This window comes from Barbus barbus (genome assembly GCF_936440315.1).
Source record: "Barbus barbus genome assembly, chromosome: 7".
Classification (NCBI taxonomy): Eukaryota; Metazoa; Chordata; class Actinopteri; order Cypriniformes; family Cyprinidae; genus Barbus; species Barbus barbus.
Window position 1 is genome coordinate 16,836,177 of NC_136735.1, and position 19,422 is coordinate 16,855,598.

Sequence of the window (19,422 nt, forward strand, 5' to 3'; positions counted from 1 at the left end):
ACATATAATAGTTTTATATATAATTATTATATATTATACATTTATGTATAATATAGTACATGCTGGTAAATGTTTGCTTATAAATTTGAATAACAGAATTTTCATTTATATTTTAGATACCTCTGAATATTTGAATAAGTATCTAATTCATCTTAAATCTAATTAATTTAGATGAAGAACCTTTGACTTTATGTCCATAAGCATATAATAAGGAAAGGTAAACATTAATGTGCCGCATTGCACTAATGTGTGTGATGCACAGTTACTATCAAATGCTAAACCACCTTTATGAAAAAAATCTAAACAATTCACCATAGATGTATAGGGTGAGGTGTTTCACCATTTGTACAAACCTGCACATTTGTTCTTTATTTGTTCTATAAAGCTGTCTTAAATAACAGTATCAAAAACGGGATTGCATGAAAATTCTTCTTATTGTCTTAAACAGTTTAATTTAGTGGATGATGTCAATGCAGCTATCTAAAGACCTGACATACTAAAAATTTACTCTCTACTTTTTTCATGAGCATTTTTTTAATCTTCATTGTTTTAGGGTCTGAGATGAATTGTTATCCAGTGGTCAGAGTGTCACGATACACAGTGTTTCTAGCTCCTGTTAAGAGCATGTTGAAGATAAACTGCACTATAACTCTACATGGATGTCAGAGGAGCCCAAGAGTCTCATGGTGCAAAATCTATGGAGATATCTGTAATTCTTTAAATTACTCAGATCACATAAGAACTGAGTGGAAGAGCATCACAGAACATGAAGGGATGGCTTTCCTGATTTTCCTGAACATATCAATGGAGGATGCAGGTCTCTACAGATGTAAAGAAGGAGACATGTCTATAGGCCATGCTATTAATGTGACTGTGACATTATCTAAAGAGACATTATCTTTAGATTCACTGATGGAATGTAAATATTCACACATTTTGTTGATTATAAATTGCAAACTATTATTTAATGTCTTTACTAAGACATTTTTATTATATTTTCAGCTGATAATAAGAACGAAGAGTTTTCACCCACTCCGAACAACACAGGTAAGGACATGACCTTTACAACACGATATTACTGTCAACTTTTTATGTAGGATAATTACTACATCTCTTAAATATTTTCTTCTTGTTCAGTACCTACAACAGTATATGATCTAAATACAACTTCAATTGATGGTCTGCAGTGGCTCTGGTATTTTGTATACATCTGCAGTGGAATAGTGGGTCTGGTCTTCATAATTATGATTGTATCATTTATTTGTATCATTAGATGCCAAGGTGAGCGATTTGAATGTTTTAACTAACCATAACAGTTTCTTTATAAATGATAGTTTTGTGTTTCCATGCATAATCCTATGAAATATTTTAGGGAGAAAGTCTACAAGAAAAGATATGGCCAATAAAAATCAGGTATGTTTTGTTTCAAATATGTCTGTGGGACTGTTTAGCGTATCTGTTGAAACATTTTTTTTTTTTTTTTTAAATGCTGTTTTCACTTCCACAGTACATGGAAACAGAAAAAAATGACCTGCTTCTTCCTCCCGATCTCTATCTGAACTCAGACGTGCTGACCTCTGTTGTATACCGTGTTTAAGAAACTAAAAAAAAAGGTACAAAGCTGTCACTGGGGTGATGCCCTAAGATACAAAAGTTAAAATGTACATCTTTGTACCCTATTTACCCCTAAACTTTAAAGGTACACATTAGTCCTTTAAATACACATATTAGTACCTTTATAAAGGGTACCGCCCCAGTGACTGTTTTGTACCATTTTTGTACCAGTAACTGTGCACTGATGCAGAGCAGCATCAAAAGAACATTTTATTTAATATGCTTCTGAATCATCAGACAATGTAAAGAGATTTTATTATTATAATTGTTTTTTTGTCATTCAGTTGTTAATGTTAAGTATAAAGATTAAGTGACTGGAATACTTCAGAAATTCAGTGCATATATTGCAGTTCAGATTGCTTTGAAGTAGTAATATGACCAACTGTGGATATTATTACTAAACAATTGCTTCAGAAATGTTGTCTTGTTGTATTTGTGAATTGTTGATTGTTAATACATTTTTCTTTGATAAATTCCTTATAAAACATCACAAAACACAATATATTTTTTATGCTTTTATATTGATAAGATATCTAGATAAACCCACTATCCACAATAAAATAAAATAAAAAATACAGCATATATATGGGCAAACCAATGAGTTCAGAAAGAGATATGTATAAAGATAAGGAATTATTAGTTATTTTCTACTGTTTAACATGTTATGAACATTGTTGTAGACCTGGTACGTTATTATTATTGAGTGTGTGGATGAAAACATATGTACACCTCTGATTCACCTTATGTTTATCTTTTAACAATGCAAAATGAAATACAATATCTTATGTCCGACAATGTCACACAGTTTAAAATGAACAAAGTGCAAGTTTACTTTATTACATGAGAGATTTCAGAGAACATTATATAAAACACATAAATTACAAAGAGGTGTGAAGGAGAATGGAAATACTTAATTTCAGAATGACGCAGGTGGCCTAAATGTTTTTAGTTATGAGTCCACTTCCCTCTGGTGGAAAAATGTTTGTAATACTTTAATCGCTTTAATCCAAACATCAAGACAATAACTTGCCACAAAAGACCAAATAGGTGCTCATGTCTACAAGAGTGTTTCTGCTGATAAAACCCTGTTATTTTATTACACACATCAAAACATCAGTAAAGCGAACAATGACATTTGGTCTGGTTATTAATTTCTCTATAGTTACAGCTTTCAGAAATCTGCTTGGATTTAGGTCACTTAAAGAGTATGATTCTCTAGAGCTTCGCTTTACTAAAATATACAGTCTATAATAAATAAGGCATTTAGTGTTGGAAGGGTTGTGATTAAATGCTTGTTTTTATACTGTTACACTGAATATCAGTTATATTAGAAGACGTTGACTCAGATTCGTCTGTGATTCAGACAGAGGGAACACTGTTGTTTGGTCAGGGTGAACTTCTGAACATAGCAGCATTTCCTTTCACTTCAGTCAGCCTGAAGAAAATGAAATGTTTTAATATCCTATAATTACACAGCAAAAGCATTCTTCAACAACAAGAGCTAAAATCTAATCATCCAGCTCTAATGTTTTACTTAATGTTCTCCATCTTGATTTGATACAGGGCTGGGTTGAATGATGAACAATGTTCCTTTATTATTCCAGTAGAGGCTTTTTCCTGTCTCTCATGAGATTACATCAATACTGAAATGGAATAATAATGACTTCATGACTTCATCATATGCGTCTTACAATAATGTCTAACATGAAAGTTAGTTTGCTAGGGTACCCGGGGTGGTTGCTAGGGTACATTTACAATTGGGGAATACAAAAAGCGATTAATCTTGAAGAGGCAATCAGACAGAGGAAGTGCTCGTAACACCAAGTCTCAGTCATTGTTCAAATAAGTACAAGCTAGTAAGCGGAGAGAAAGATAGAGGGAAAGAGTTTTTGTTTTTTTTTGAGTTTAGGATGACGTCAAGTACTACTGAAAGAGATGAGTTTTCAGTTGTTGCTTGAAGATTGCCAGGGATCCGGGGTTCCGGATAGGGGTGGGAAGATTATTCCACCAGCCAGGAATGGTGAACGAGAATGTTCTGGAGGGTGATTTTGAGCCTCTCTGTGATGGTACCACAAGGCGTCGCTCACTAGCAGATCTCAAGCTTCTGGAGGGGATGTAGGTTCGTAAAAGTGAGTGGAAGTTGGAGGGTGCTGAGCCTGTGGTAGTTCTGTACGCAAGCATCAGTGACTTGAACTTGATGCAAGCTGCCACTGATAGCCAGTGCAAGGAGATGAAGAGAGGTGTAACATGCACTCTTTTGGGCTCGTTGAAGATCAGTCGTGCCGCTGCATTCTGAATCATTTGTAGAGGTTTGATTGTGTTTGATGGCAGACCAGCCAGAAGAGAATTGCAGTAGTCCAGTCTAGAAACAACAAGGGCCTGGACAAGAAGTTGCGCAGCATGCTCTATCAGAAAGGGCCTGATCTTTCTGATGTTGTGTAGTGCAAACCTGGGTAGTTGTGGTGGTTGATAAGGTGATGCTACGTGGTTGTTAGGCTACTTGGGTTGGTTGCTAAGGTGTTGCTATGCATTTGCTAGGGTACCTAAAGTGGTTGCTAGGGTTTTGCTAGGCTACCTGGGGTGGTTGCTAGGGTGTTGTTATGCAGTTGCTAAGGTACCCAGGGCTGTTGCTAGGGTGTTACTATGCAGTTGCTATGGTAGCTGGGTTGGTTGCTAGGGTGTTGTTATGCAGTTGCTATGCTAGCCGAGGTGGTTGCTAAGGTGTTGCTATGCTGTTGCTAAGGTACCCAGGGCCATTGCTAGGGTGTTGCTATGCGGTTGCTAGGGCACCCAGAGTAGTTGTTATGGTGTTGCTAGATAGTTGCTAGGCTACCTAGGGTAGTTGTTAGGTTGTTGCTATGCAGTTGCTAGGGTATCTGGGTTAGTTGCTAAGGTTTTGCTATGCGGCCGCCAGGGTACCCAGAGTGGTTGCTATGGTGTTGCTATGTGGTTGCTAGGGTACTCAGGGTACTAGGGTAAAAACATGCTAGTAACGCATGAGATTACATCAAAACTGAAACAGAATAAGAAAAAAAATATGTTTACAGCTTAAAACTACTGCTGCCTGGGTTAATTTCTATTATGCAGTACATTTTCATGACTTCATCATATGCATCTTACAATAATAGGGTGCTAGGCACTCATGCCATTGATAGGATGTTACTATCATGTTGTTAGCATGATTAACAAGCTACTAGCATGTCTCTAGCATGCTTTGCCTGTTACTAGCATGTTGTTAGCATGATTAGCAAATTACTAGCATGATTGTAGCATGATTAGCATGTTACTAGCATGTTGTTAGCATAATTAGTAAGTTACCAGCATGTTGCTAGCATGATTTTTAGCATATTAGCATGTTTATAGCATGTTTTTAACATGATTAGCATGTTAATAACATGTTATTAACGTGATTAGCAAGTTACTAGCATGTTGTTAGCATGATTCTTAATAGAGCAAGAGAGGCAAGGCAAACGCACACCTTATAAGGTGCAAGTTAAAGGAAAAAATATATGAATCAAGTAGAGGAGAACAACTGCACACTCACTTAAGCAACGTTGGTTAATAAATATTCTTAAGTGAGTGTGCAGTTGTTCTCCTCTACTTGTTAGCATGATTCTAGCATGATTTACATGTTACTAGCATCATATTAGGATTTTGTTACCATGATTAGCAAGTTACCAGCATGTTTCTAACATGATTAGCATTTTACTAGTATGTTGTTAGCATAATTAGCATGTTTTTAGCATGGAGTTAACATTTTGTTAACAAGATTAGCAACTTACTAGCATTTTTCTAGCATGATTAGCATGTTACTAACATGTTGTTAACTTGATTAGCATGTTGTTAAGTAGCTTAAAGGCAGGTTGATTTGTTGATAAAAGTTGCTAAATGACATTGAAATGTCATTATACAATAACGTCATTATGTAACAACAACATAAAATTGGTAAAATTGTGTCAATGCTTGAAATTATTCAAAGTGACTAGCCATCTCAGCGAAAAATTAGATTTGAAATATGTTCATTTAGATTTGTTCATAAAAGTAGGCTAATATAAACATATTATTTGTAGTAGTAAACACAACATTGAATTATTGAAGTTACAGTACATGTTCTAAAACAATTACATTTAGTAAAACTACACAACAATTATAGTTTTAAGTAGTATATTGGTAGTTAGTTGACAGAAAAGTTTTTAAAAAACAAAAAAAAACATTTATTCTGTCAGAATGGAATAATTTTTCGTATTGATTTTCATAGTTGCCTGTATTTTTAATTATGTTTGCATTTTGTTGTGTTGTAGGGTTACAGTAAATGTCTTTTTATTGTTTGAGTCACTTTTCAAAAGTTGCTAAAAGTTGCCAAATACATTTTAAAAACAGCTAAATTAGTTGCTAGGTGCTTTTTGGAAAGAAAACTATTTTTATAGAGTAGTCTTGGGGAAAGTTACCAAATCTAGCAACAAAATAACTAAATTTGCAACACTGCCTACTGTTTTTGAATCCCTTTTCTCTTCAATATTTGCATGAAGTTTCAACCAATCTGGTCAAGGTTCAAACACTCTGAAACCACTACAGACACACTAGATGAGGTTTGACACTGTCAATGACGAAAGAAGACAACTAAGAAGAGCAACCATAAGAAACAGACACAGACACAAAGCCGACTAACAAATAAAAATAATTGGTGAGAAACAACGCAGGTGAAAAGCACTTGTGATTCAAGGATTTGACGATACAAGTTAAGAGGTACAAGAAAAGAGAAACAGAGATGGTAAGAGAACTCCTGGAAGAACTTACAGCTTCCATTTCACATGCATATGACAGTGTGCACAGCTCTCATTTTATATTAATATGCATTTTCTGATAAAAGACCTTCAACAATAAGCAACTCTGTCTTCCAGATTATCCTGGCCACTATTCTGATATTGATGTGTGTCATTGTCAGCGGCAACACAAATGGTGAGAATTCAGACCTGCCCTATAGACTGACTGATATCAGTTACAAATGTATTCGTAAATGTGATGTGTTAGGCTGTATTATGGTATATTTCTTAAATGTAATGTCATAACATTGTGCAATGGAAATGGCAGATAACGTTCAGAGGGTTTAGTGAGTATTTTTTACCTGACTTGACAAAAGTTTTGCTGTTTGTTGCATTGAAGAAGGAAAAAAAATCACTAACATATAACAGTTTTATATATAATTATTATATATTATACATTTATGTATAATATAGTACATGCTGGTAAATGTTTGCTTATAAATTTGAATAACAGAATTTTCATTTATATTTTAGATACCTCTGTATATTTGAATAAGTATCTAATTCATCTTAAATCTAATTAATTTAGATGAAGAACCTTTGACTTTATGTCCATAAGCATATAATAAGGAAAGGTAAACATTAATGTGCCGCATTGCACTAATGTGTGTGATGCACAGTTACTATCAAATGCTAAACCACCTTTATGAAAAAAATCTAAACAATTCACCATAGATGTATAGGGTGAGGTGTTTCACCATTTGTACAAACCTGCACATTTGTTCTTTATTTGTTCTATAAAGCTGTCTTAAATAACAGTATCAAAAACGGGATTGCATGAAAATTCTTCTTATGGTCTTAAACAGTTTAATTTAGTGGATGATGTCAATGCAGCTATCTAAAGACCTGACATACTAAAAATTTACTCTCTACTTTTTTCATGAGCATTTTTTTAATCTTCATTGTTTTAGGGTCTGAGATGAATTGTTATCCAGTGGTCAGAGTGTCACGAAACACAGTGTTTCTAGCTCCTGTTAAGAGCATGTTGAAGATAAACTGCACTATAACTGGATGTCAGAGGAGCCCAAGAGTCTCATGGTGCAAAATCTATGGAGAAATCTGTGATTCTTTAAATTACTCAGATCACATAAGAACTGAGTGGAAGAGCATCACAGAACATGAAGGGAGGGCTTTCCTGATTTTCCTGAACATATCAATGGAGGATGCAGGTCTCTACAGATGTAAAGAAGGAGACACGTCTATAGGCCATGCTATTAATGTGACTGTAACATTATCTAAAGAGACATTATCTTTAGATTCACTAATGGAATGTAAATATTCACACATTTTGTTGATTATAAATTGTAAACTATTATTTAATGTCTTTACTAAGACATTTTTATTATATTTTCAGCTGATAATAAGAACGAAGAGTTTTCACCCACTCCGAACAACACAGGTAAGGACATGACCTTTACAACACGATATTACTGTCAACTTTTTATGTAGGATAATTACTACATCTCTTAAATATTTTCTTCTTGTTCAGTACCTACAACAGTATATGATCTAAATACAACTTCAATTGATGGTCTGCAGTGGCTCTGGTATTTTGTATACATCTGCAGTGGAATAGTGGGTCTGCTCTTCATAATTATGATTGTATCATTTATTTGTATCATTAGATGCCAAGGTGAGCGATTTGAATGTTTTAACTAACCATAACAGTTTCTTTATAAATGATAGTTTTGTGTTTCCATGCATAATCCTATGAAATATTTTAGGGAGAAAGTCTACAAGAAAAGATATGGCCAATAAAAATCAGGTATGTTTTGTTTCAAATATGTCTGTGGGACTGTTTAGCGTATCTGTTGAAACATTTTTTTTTTTTTTTTTAAATGCTGTTTTCACTTCCACAGTACATGGAAACAGAAAAAAATGACCTGCTTCTTCCTCCCGATCTCTATCTGAACTCAGACGTGCTGACCTCTGTTGTATACCGTGTTTAAGAAACTAAAAAAAAAGGTACAAAGCTGTCACTGGGGTGATGCCCTAAGATACAAAAGCTAAAATGTACATCTTTGTACCCTATTTACCCCTAAACTTTAAAGGTACACATTAGTCCTTTAAATACACATATTAGTACCTTTATAAAGGGTACCGCCCCAGTGACTGTTTTGTACCATTTTTGTACCAGTAACTGTGCACTGATGCAGAGCAGCATCAAAAGAACATTTTATTTAATATGCTTCTGAATCATCAGACAATGTAAAGAGATTTTATTATTATAATTGTTTTTTTGTCATTCAGTTGTTAATGTTAAGTATAAAGATTAAGTGACTGGAATACTTCAGAAATTCAGTGCATATATTGCAGTTCAGATTGCTTTGAAGTAGTAATATGACCAACTGTGGATATTATTACTAAACAATTGCTTCAGAAATGTTGTCTTGTTGTATTTGTGAATTGTTGATTGTTAATACATTTTTCTTTGATAAATTCCTTATAAAACATCACAAAACACAATATTTTTTTTATTGCTTTTATATTGATAAGATATCTAGATAAACCCACTATCCACAATAAAATAAAATAAAAAATACAGCATATATATGGGCAAACCAATGAGTTCAGAAAGAGATATGTATAAAGATAAGGAATTATTAGTTATTTTCTACTGTTTATCATGTTATGAATATTGTTGTAGACCTGGTACGTTATTATTATTGAGTGTGTGGATGAAAACATATGTACACCTCTGATTCACCTTATGTTTATCTTTTAACAATGCAAAATGAAATACAATATCTTATATCCGACAATGTCACACAGTTTAAAATTAACAAAGTGCAAGTTTACTTTATTATATGAGAGATTTCAGAGAACATTATATAAAACACATAAATTACAAAGAGGTGTGAAGGAGAATGGAAATACTTAATTTCAGAATGACGCAGGTGGCCTAAATGTTTTTAGTTATGAGTCCACTTCCCTCTGGTGGAAAAATGTTTGTAATACTTTAATCGCTTTAATCCAAACATCAAGACAATAACTTGCCACAAAAGACCAAATAGGTGCTCATGTCTACAAGAGTGTTTCTGCTGATAAAACTCTGTTATTTTATTACACACATCAAAACATCAGTAAAGCGAACAATAACATTTGGTCTGGTTATTAATTTCTCTATAGTTACAGCTTTCAGAAATCTGCTTGGATTTAGGTCACTTAAAGAGTATGATTCTCTAGAGCTTCGCTTTACTAAAATATACAGTCTATAATAAATAAGGCATTTAGTGTTGGAAGGGTTGTGATTAAATGCTTGTTTTTATACTGTTACACTGAATATCAGTTATATTAGAAGACGTTGACTCAGATTCGTCTGTGATTCAGACAGAGGGAACACTGTTGTTTGGTCAGGGTGAACTTCTGAACATAGCAGCATTTCCTTTCACTTCAGTCAGCCTGAAGAAAATGAAATGTTTTAATATCCTATAATTACACAGCAAAAGCATTCTTCAACAACAAGAGCTAAAATCTAATCATCCAGCTCTAATGTTTTACTTAATGTTCTCCATCTTGATTTGATACAGGGCTGGGTTGAATGATGAACAATGTTCCTTTATTATTCCAGTAGAGGCTTTTTCCTGTCTCTCATGAGATTACATCAATACTGAAATGGAATAATAATGACTTCATGACTTCATCATATGCGTCTTACAATAATGTCTAACATGAAAGTTAGTTTGCTAGGGTACCCGGGGTGGTTGCTAGGGTACATTTACAATTGGGGAATACAAAAAGCGATTAATCTTGAAGAGGCAATCAGACAGAGGAAGTGCTCGTAACACCAAGTCTCAGTCATTGTTCAAATAAGTACAAGCTAGTAAGCGGAGAGAAAGATAGAGGGAAAGAGTTTTTGTTTTTTTTTGAGTTTAGGATGACGTCAAGTACTACTGAAAGAGATGAGTTTTCAGTTGTTGCTTGAAGATTGCCAGGGATCCGGGGTTCCGGATAGGGGTGGGAAGATTATTCCACCAGCCAGGAATGGTGAACGAGAATGTTCTGGAGGGTGATTTTGAGCCTCTCTGTGATGGTACCACAAGGCGTCGCTCACTAGCAGATCTCAAGCTTCTGGAGGGGATGTAGGTTCGTAAAAGTGAGTGGAAGTTGGAGGGTGCTGAGCCTGTGGTAGTTCTGTACGCAAGCATCAGTGACTTGAACTTGATGCAAGCTGCCACTGATAGCCAGTGCAAGGAGATGAAGAGAGGTGTAACATGCACTCTTTTGGGCTCGTTGAAGATCAGTCGTGCCGCTGCATTCTGAATCATTTGTAGAGGTTTGATTGTGTTTGATGGCAGACCAGCCAGAAGAGAATTGCAGTAGTCCAGTCTAGAAACAACAAGGGCCTGGACAAGAAGTTGCGCAGCATGCTCTATCAGAAAGGGCCTGATCTTTCTGATGTTGTGTAGTGCAAACCTGGGTAGTTGTGGTGGTTGATAAGGTGATGCTACGTGGTTGTTAGGCTACTTGGGTTGGTTGCTAAGGTGTTGCTATGCATTTGCTAGGGTACCTAAAGTGGTTGCTAGGGTTTTGCTAGGCTACCTGGGGTGGTTGCTAGGGTGTTGTTATGCAGTTGCTAAGGTACCCAGGGCTGTTGCTAGGGTGTTACTATGCGGTTGCTATGGTAGCTGGGTTGGTTGCTAGGGTGTTGTTATGCAGTTGCTATGCTAGCCGAGGTGGTTGCTAAGGTGTTGCTATGCTGTTGCTAAGGTACCCAGGGCCATTGCTAGGGTGTTGCTATGCGGTTGCTAGGGCACCCAGAGTAGTTGTTATGGTGTTGCTAGATAGTTGCTAGGCTACCTAGGGTAGTTGTTAGGTTGTTGCTATGCAGTTGCTAGGGTATCTGGGTTAGTTGCTAAGGTTTTGCTATGCGGCCGCCAGGGTACCCAGAGTGGTTGCTATGGTGTTGCTATGTGGTTGCTAGGGTACTCAGGGTACTAGGGTAAAAACATGCTAGTAACGCATGAGATTACATCAAAACTGAAACAGAATAAGAAAAAAAATATGTTTACAGCTTAAAACTACTGCTGCCTGGGTTAATTTCTATTATGCAGTACATTTTCATGACTTCATCATATGCATCTTACAATAATAGGGTGCTAGGCACTCATGCCATTGATAGGATGTTACTATCATGTTGTTAGCATGATTAACAAGCTACTAGCATGTCTCTAGCATGCTTTGCCTGTTACTAGCATGTTGTTAGCATGATTAGCAAATTACTAGCATGATTGTAGCATGATTAGCATGTTACTAGCATGTTGTTAGCATAATTAGTAAGTTACCAGCATGTTGCTAGCATGATTTTTAGCATATTAGCATGTTTATAGCATGTTTTTAACATGATTAGCATGTTAATAACATGTTATTAACGTGATTAGCAAGTTACTAGCATGTTGTTAGCATGATTCTTAATAGAGCAAGAGAGGCAAGGCAAACGCACACCTTATAAGGTGCAAGTTAAAGGAAAAAATATATGAATCAAGTAGAGGAGAACAACTGCACACTCACTTAAGCAACGTTGGTTAATAAATATTCTTAAGTGAGTGTGCAGTTGTTCTCCTCTACTTGTTAGCATGATTCTAGCATGATTTACATGTTACTAGCATCATATTAGGATTTTGTTACCATGATTAGCAAGTTACCAGCATGTTTCTAACATGATTAGCATTTTACTAGTATGTTGTTAGCATAATTAGCATGTTTTTAGCATGGAGTTAACATTTTGTTAACAAGATTAGCAACTTACTAGCATTTTTCTAGCATGATTAGCATGTTACTAACATGTTGTTAACTTGATTAGCATGTTGTTAAGTAGCTTAAAGGCAGGTTGATTTGTTGATAAAAGTTGCTAAATGACATTGAAATGTCATTATACAATAACGTCATTATGTAACAACAACATAAAATTGGTAAAATTGTGTCAATGCTTGAAATTATTCAAAGTGACTAGCCATCTCAGCGAAAAATTAGATTTGAAATATGTTCATTTAGATTTGTTCATAAAAGTAGGCTAATATAAACATATTATTTGTAGTAGTAAACACAACATTGAATTATTGAAGTTACAGTACATGTTCTAAAACAATTACATTTAGTAAAACTACACAACAATTATAGTTTTAAGTAGTATATTGGTAGTTAGTTGACAGAAAAGTTTTTTAAAAACAAAAAAAAACATTTATTCTGTCAGAATGGAATAATTTTTCGTATTGATTTTCATAGTTGCCTGTATTTTTAATTATGTTTGCATTTTGTTGTGTTGTAGGGTTACAGTAAATGTCTTTTTATTGTTTGAGTCACTTTTCAAAAGTTGCTAAAAGTTGCCAAATACATTTTAAAAACAGCTAAATTAGTTGCTAGGTGCTTTTTGGAAAGAAAACTATTTTTATAGAGTAGTCTTGGGGAAAGTTACCAAATCTAGCAACAAAATAACTAAATTTGCAACACTGCCTACTGTTTTTGAATCCCTTTTCTCTTCAATATTTGCATGAAGTTTCAACCAATCTGGTCAAGGTTCAAACACTCTGAAACCACTACAGACACACTAGATGAGGTTTGACACTGTCAATGACGAAAGAAGACAACTAAGAAGAGCAACCATAAGAAACAGACACAGACACAAAGCCGACTAACAAATAAAAATAATTGGTGAGAAACAACGCAGGTGAAAAGCACTTGTGATTCAAGGATTTGACGATACAAGTTAAGAGGTACAAGAAAAGAGAAACAGAGATGGTAAGAGAACTCCTGGAAGAACTTACAGCTTCCATTTCACATGCATATGACAGTGTGCACAGCTCTCATTTTATATTAATATGCATTTTCTGATAAAAGACCTTCAACAATAAGCAACTCTGTCTTCCAGATTATCCTGGCCACTATTCTGATATTGATGTGTGTCATTGTCAGTGGCAACACAGATGGTGAAAATTCAGACCTGCCCTATAGACTGACTGATATCAGTTACAAATGTATTCGTAAATGTGATGTGTTAGGCTATATTATGGTATATTTGTTAAATGTAATGTCATAACATTGTGCAATGGAAATGGCAGATAACGTTCAGAGGGTTTAGTGAGTATTTTTTACCTGACCTGACAAAAGTTTTTCTGTTTGTTGCATTGAAGAAGAAGGGGAAAAAACAAATCACTAACATATAATAGTTTTATATATAATTATTATATATTATACATTTATATATAATATAGTACATACTGGTAAATGTTTGCTTATAAATTTGAATTACAGAATTTGCATTTATATTTTAGATACCTCTGTATATTTGAATAAGTATCTAATTCATCTTAAATATAATTAATTTAGATGAAGAACCTTTGACTTTATGTCCATAAGCATATAATAAGGAAAGGTAAACATTAATGTGCCGCATTACACTAATGTGTGTGATGCACAGTTACTATCAAATGCTAAACCACCTTTATGAAAAAAATCTAAACAATTCACCATAGATGTATAGGGTGAGGTGTTTCACCATTTGTACAAACCTGCACATTTGTTCTTTATTTGTTCTATAAAGCTGTCTTAAATAACAGTATCAAAAACGGGATTGCATGAAAATTCTTAAACAGTTTAATTTAGTGGATGATCTCAATGCAGCTATCTAAAGACCTGACTTACTAAAAATTTACTCTCTACTTTTTTCATGAGCATTTTAGAGTCCGAGATGAATTGTTATCCAGTGGTCAGAGTGTCACGAAACACAGTGTTTCTAGCTCCTGTTAAGAGCATGTTGAAGATAAACTGCACTATAACTGGATGTCACAGGAAGCCAAGAGTCTCATGGTGCAAAATCTATGGAGAAATCTGTGATTCTTTAAATTACTCAGATCACATAAGAACTGAGTGGAAGAGCATCACAGAACATGAAGGGATGGCTTTCCTGATTTTCCTGAACATATCAATGGAGGATACAGGTCTCTACAGATGTAAAGAAGGAGACACGTCTATAGGCCATGCTATTAATGTGACTGTAACATTATCTAAAGAGACATTATCTTTAGATTCACTAATGGAATGTAAATATTCACACATTTTGTTGATTATAAATTGCAAACTATTATTTAATGTCTTTACTAAGACATTTTTATTATATTTTCAGCTGATAATAAGAACGAAGAGTTTTCACCCACTCCGAACAACACAGGTAAGGACATGACCTTTACAACACGATATTACTGTCAACTTTTTATGTAGGATAATTACTACATCTCTTAAATATTTTCTTCTTGTTCAGTACCTACAACAGTATATGATCTAAATACAACTTCAATTGATGGTCTGCAGTGGCTCTGGTATTTTGTATACATCTGCAGTGGAATAGTGGGTCTGCTCTTCATAATTATGATTGTATCATTTATTTGTATCATTAGATGCCAAGGTGAGCGATTTGAATGTTTTAACTAACCATAACAGTTTCTTTATAAATGATAGTTTTGTGTTTCCATGCATAATCCTATGAAATATTTTAGGGAGAAAGTCTACAAGAAAAGATATGGCCAATAAAAATCAGGTATGTTTTGTTTCAAATATGTCTGTGGAAATTTTTAGTGTATCAGTTGAAACATTTTTATTTATTTTTTAAATGCTGATTTCTCTTCCACAGTACATGGAAACAGAAAAAAATGACCTGCTTCTTCCTCCCGATCTCTATCTGAACTCAGACGTGCTGACCTCTGTTGTATACCGTGTTTAAGAAACTAAAAAAAAGGTACAAAGCTGTCACTGGGGTGATGCCCTAAGATACAAAAGCTAAAATGTACATCTTTGTACCCTATTTACCCCTAAACTTTAAAGGTACACATTAGTCCTTTAAATACACATATTAGTACCTTTATAAAGGGTACCGCCCCAGTGACTGTTTTGTACCATTTTTGTACCAGTAACTGTGCACTGATGCAGAGCAGCATCAAAAGAACATTTTATTTAATATGCTTCTGAATCATCAGACAATGTAAAGAGATTTTATTATTATAATTGTTTTTTTGTCATTCAGTTGTTAATGTTAAGTATAAAGATTAAGTGACTGGAATACTTCAGAAATTCAGTGCATATATTGCAGTTCAGATTGCTTTGAAGTAGTAATATGACCAACTGTGGATATTATTACTAAACAATTGCTTCAGAAATGTTGTCTTGTTGTATTTGTGAATTGTTGATTGTTAATAAATTTTTCTTTGATAAATTCCTTATAAAACATCACAAAACACAATATATTTTTTATGCTTTTATATTGATAAGATATCTAGATAAACCCACTATCCACAATAAAATAAAATAAAAAATACAGCATATATATGGGCAAACCAATGAGTTCAGAAAGAGATATGTATAAAGATAAGGAATTATTAGTTATTTTCTACTGTTTAACATGTTATGAACATTGTTGTAGACCTGGTACGTTATTATTATTGAGTGTGTGGATGAAAACATATGTACACCTCTGATTCACCTTATGTTTATCTTTTAACAATGCAAAATGAAATACAATATCTTATGTCCGACAATGTCACACAGTTTAAAATTAACAAAGTGCAAGTTTACTTTATTATATGAGAGATTTCAGAGAACATTATATAAAACACATAAATTACAAAGAGGTGTGAAGGAGAATGGAAATACTTAATTTCAGAATGACGCAGGTGGCCTAAATGTTTTTAGTTATGAGTCCACTTCCCTCTGGTGGAAAAATGTTTGTAATACTTTAATCGCTTTAATCCAAACATCAAGACAATAACTTGCCACAAAAGACCAAATAGGTGCTCATGTCTACAAGAGTGTTTCTGCTGATAAAACTCTGTTATTTTATTACACACATCAAAACATCAGTAAAGCGAACAATGACATTTGGTCTGGTTATTAATTTCTCTATAGTTACAGCTTTCAGAAATCTGCTTGGATTTAGGTCACTTAAAGAGTATGATTCTCTAGAGCTTCGCTTTACTAAAATATACAGTCTATAATAAATAAGGCATTTAGTGTTGGAAGGGTTGTGATTAAATGCTTGTTTTTATACTGTTACACTGAATATCAGTTATATTAGAAGACGTTGACTCAGATTCGTCTGTGATTCAGACAGAGGGAACACTGTTGTTTGGTCAGGGTGAACTTCTGAACATAGCAGCATTTCCTTTCACTTCAGTCAGCCTGAAGAAAGACAAAATAAAGGAAAATTAAATGTTTAATATCCTATAATTACACAGCAAAAGCATTCTTCAACAACAAGAGCTAAAATCTAATCATCCAGCTCTAATGTTTTACTTAATGTTCTCCATCTTGATTTGATACAGGGCTGGGTTGAATGATGAACAATGTTCCTTTATTATTCCAGTAGAGGCTTTTTCCTGTCTCTCATGAGATTACATCAATACTGAAATGGAATGAAAAATAAACTACTTTTACAGCTTAAAACTACTGCTGTCTGCATCTTCAAGACTCCATCATATACATACGTCTTTACGTCTTAAAATAATGGGTAACATGAAAGTGTTTTCTTTTATCATAATATTACTTTGTTTTAAATGATGGTGAATATAAAATAATTTCACTCGTTTTGTTCAAGCAGATGTGACAATTTCCCCATGTCCTGAGGTGCTTCCAATCAAAAAATCTAGATTGTTTTTTCCCCTTCTATGAAAATATTGTTTAAAGCGAAAAAAAGAGCTTTGTATTCAGTTAGTCTTTTGTAATAGACTATGCCTTTAACTGGGAAAACTACAGCATGAACATGGGCAAGCCTATTTTTAGAGTATATTTGTGGTCTGTTGTACAGTTAAAATATTTCTTTAAATGATACAAATTTTTCTAAATGTTACAGAGGTCAAAAGTAAACGAAATTCTCAAATAAACAAGTTACAAATAATCTTGCGCAAACCCTTTTATCCAGAGGTTTAACCACTCACACACACAATGTTTTGTTTTGACAAACACCACAGAACCACAATGTTTCCACTGTTCAGAGAATTCAATGCATAACAGCTCTGCAAAATACACTGGGTTAAAAAAAAGGTTCTACACCGTTAAAATAGATGCCAATGCTGAAAAAAACAGCAGATTCAAACAGTTTCAAAGCAAGTGTATTCTGCTATTTAACACCCACTTTTCATGATTTAATCAAGACCTAATGAATAAAATATTGTCCCTTCCTATTTATTTCCTGTTTCATTTATAAATAATTCCCATCATGGAAGTAAAATGAGTTGTAATGGCAATTCACATTGACTTTGAGTTCATCACACGGCATTTTTTCCTTGCCTCTGTAGAAGCATTTTAAATATTAAACGGTAAGGTGGGCTTCTTGCAAAAGACAGGAAGTGGTAACCTTAGACTTCCTGTGGTTCTGTACTTAAACGGGGCTCTGTATAAACATACTTCACCCTTAATTTTGGTTTCACTATAACCTTTGCTACTATGCTATTATTTACATTTTATCTGACAACAAAACATATTTTAGTGCAACTTTCTGATGCAATAAGATTCAAACCCCAAAAATCACAGCCGAGCAGAAGTTGTTAAGGACCACTTTACTGATTATAAATCATGTGTTTAGTGCAGTAATGAGCAATAAGAGGATGACTCAATGAACACAACCTGAACAGAATGATTTGACTTCCCGTATGACTGGTCTGAGGCACTTTTTCACTCCCCAAGGCCTCTTGTGCGGATTTAGCTGCTTTGGTTTAAATTTAAAACTATTATGAAATGCTTTTTTCCTTTTGACCCTCTCGGGTGACCTGTATATTCTAGGAGAGGAAAGTTGAAGAGAATGAAGCAGGAAGGAAGACTTGGCTAAAGAAGACAGATTGTAAGAGGTTAGTGAGTCATTCTGGCATCTCTCTCTATTTCCGGCTATTCATTTCTCCATTAGCTGTTTTCATCATCTCCTCTGTAAAAGGCTTCTGGGGTATTTATTGACAATATTCAGTCTTTAAATGAATTAACTTTAACTTAATAGGGTGAAACAATATATCACATCTAAATCTAAATTACAACTAAAAATCTAAATTGTATAAAGTATTCACATATTAATTATATTATATATTATTAGTAACACTTTAGAATAGGGAACACTTATTCACTATTAACTACGACTTTTCCCTCAATAAATTCCTAATTTGCTGCTTATTAATATTTAGTAAGGCAGTTGTTATTTATTTATTTCCTATTTATTTCCTGTTTCATTTATAAATAATTCCCAGGATTGCTTATAAATAATTCCCAGGATTGCTGGTCTCACCAAAACTCAGGAACCATAGAAAGTGTATTGACTCAGTGCATCTCAGTGTGGTATGGAAACCAATCAGGACTGCAAACCACTACAGAGAGTTGTGCGCTTAGCTGAGCGCATCTCAGGGTCTGCTCTCCCCTCTCTGCAGGACATCTACCTCAAACGCTGCAAAAATAGAGCTGTTAAAATCTTCAAGGACTCAAATCACCCTGGTAACCGTCTATTCACTTTGCTTCCATCTGGTAAGCGCTTCCGTAGCCTGATGGCAAAAACTGAGAGACTTAGGAGGAGCTTCTTCCCCCAGGCCATCAGGCTCCTAAACTCTAACTCTGTGTCATAATATCACTTGACTCCATGTAATATCACCATATCAATAAGTTATTCATAATTTTTCTCCATGTAAATATCATATATCAATAAGCTATTCATAATTTTTCTCTACCTCATATTGCTGCTATTCAAATACCCTGTACAACTTTTTGCACATTATTTTTTGCACATTCCTCTCATTACTATTTGTCAACAACATACTGACCTGCACATTTATATTTATATATTTTTTTATCTTATCTTATCTTATTTTATCTTATCTTTTATTTTATTTTATGTTTGTACTTCTTCTTAATATTTGTATACTTTATAATTGCACTGTCCTTGGAGCGGACCTGACCTACATTTCACTGCTGGTTATACTCTGTATAATTGTGTGTGTGACAAATAAAACTCTTGAATCTTGAA

At 34.2% G+C, this 19,422-nt stretch overlaps 1 protein-coding gene across 2 annotated transcripts in view; it reads right to left on the minus strand.

Moving 5' to 3' along the window:
* Window positions 1-2,422: 2,422 nt before the first annotated feature.
* The window catches only part of LOC306872340 (nectin-3-like), a 30,782-nt gene continuing 13,782 nt past the window's right edge, over window positions 2,423-19,422 (minus strand). The window contains exon 8 of one of the 2 annotated variants that reach the window (XM_079420846.1): window positions 2,423-3,049. The gene's annotated coding sequence lies outside the window, so the exon portion shown is untranslated. Of the gene's footprint in view, window positions 3,050-15,671; window positions 16,605-19,422 lie in introns of those variants that run through there. The other variant, XM_079420847.1, reaches the window with a different exon arrangement.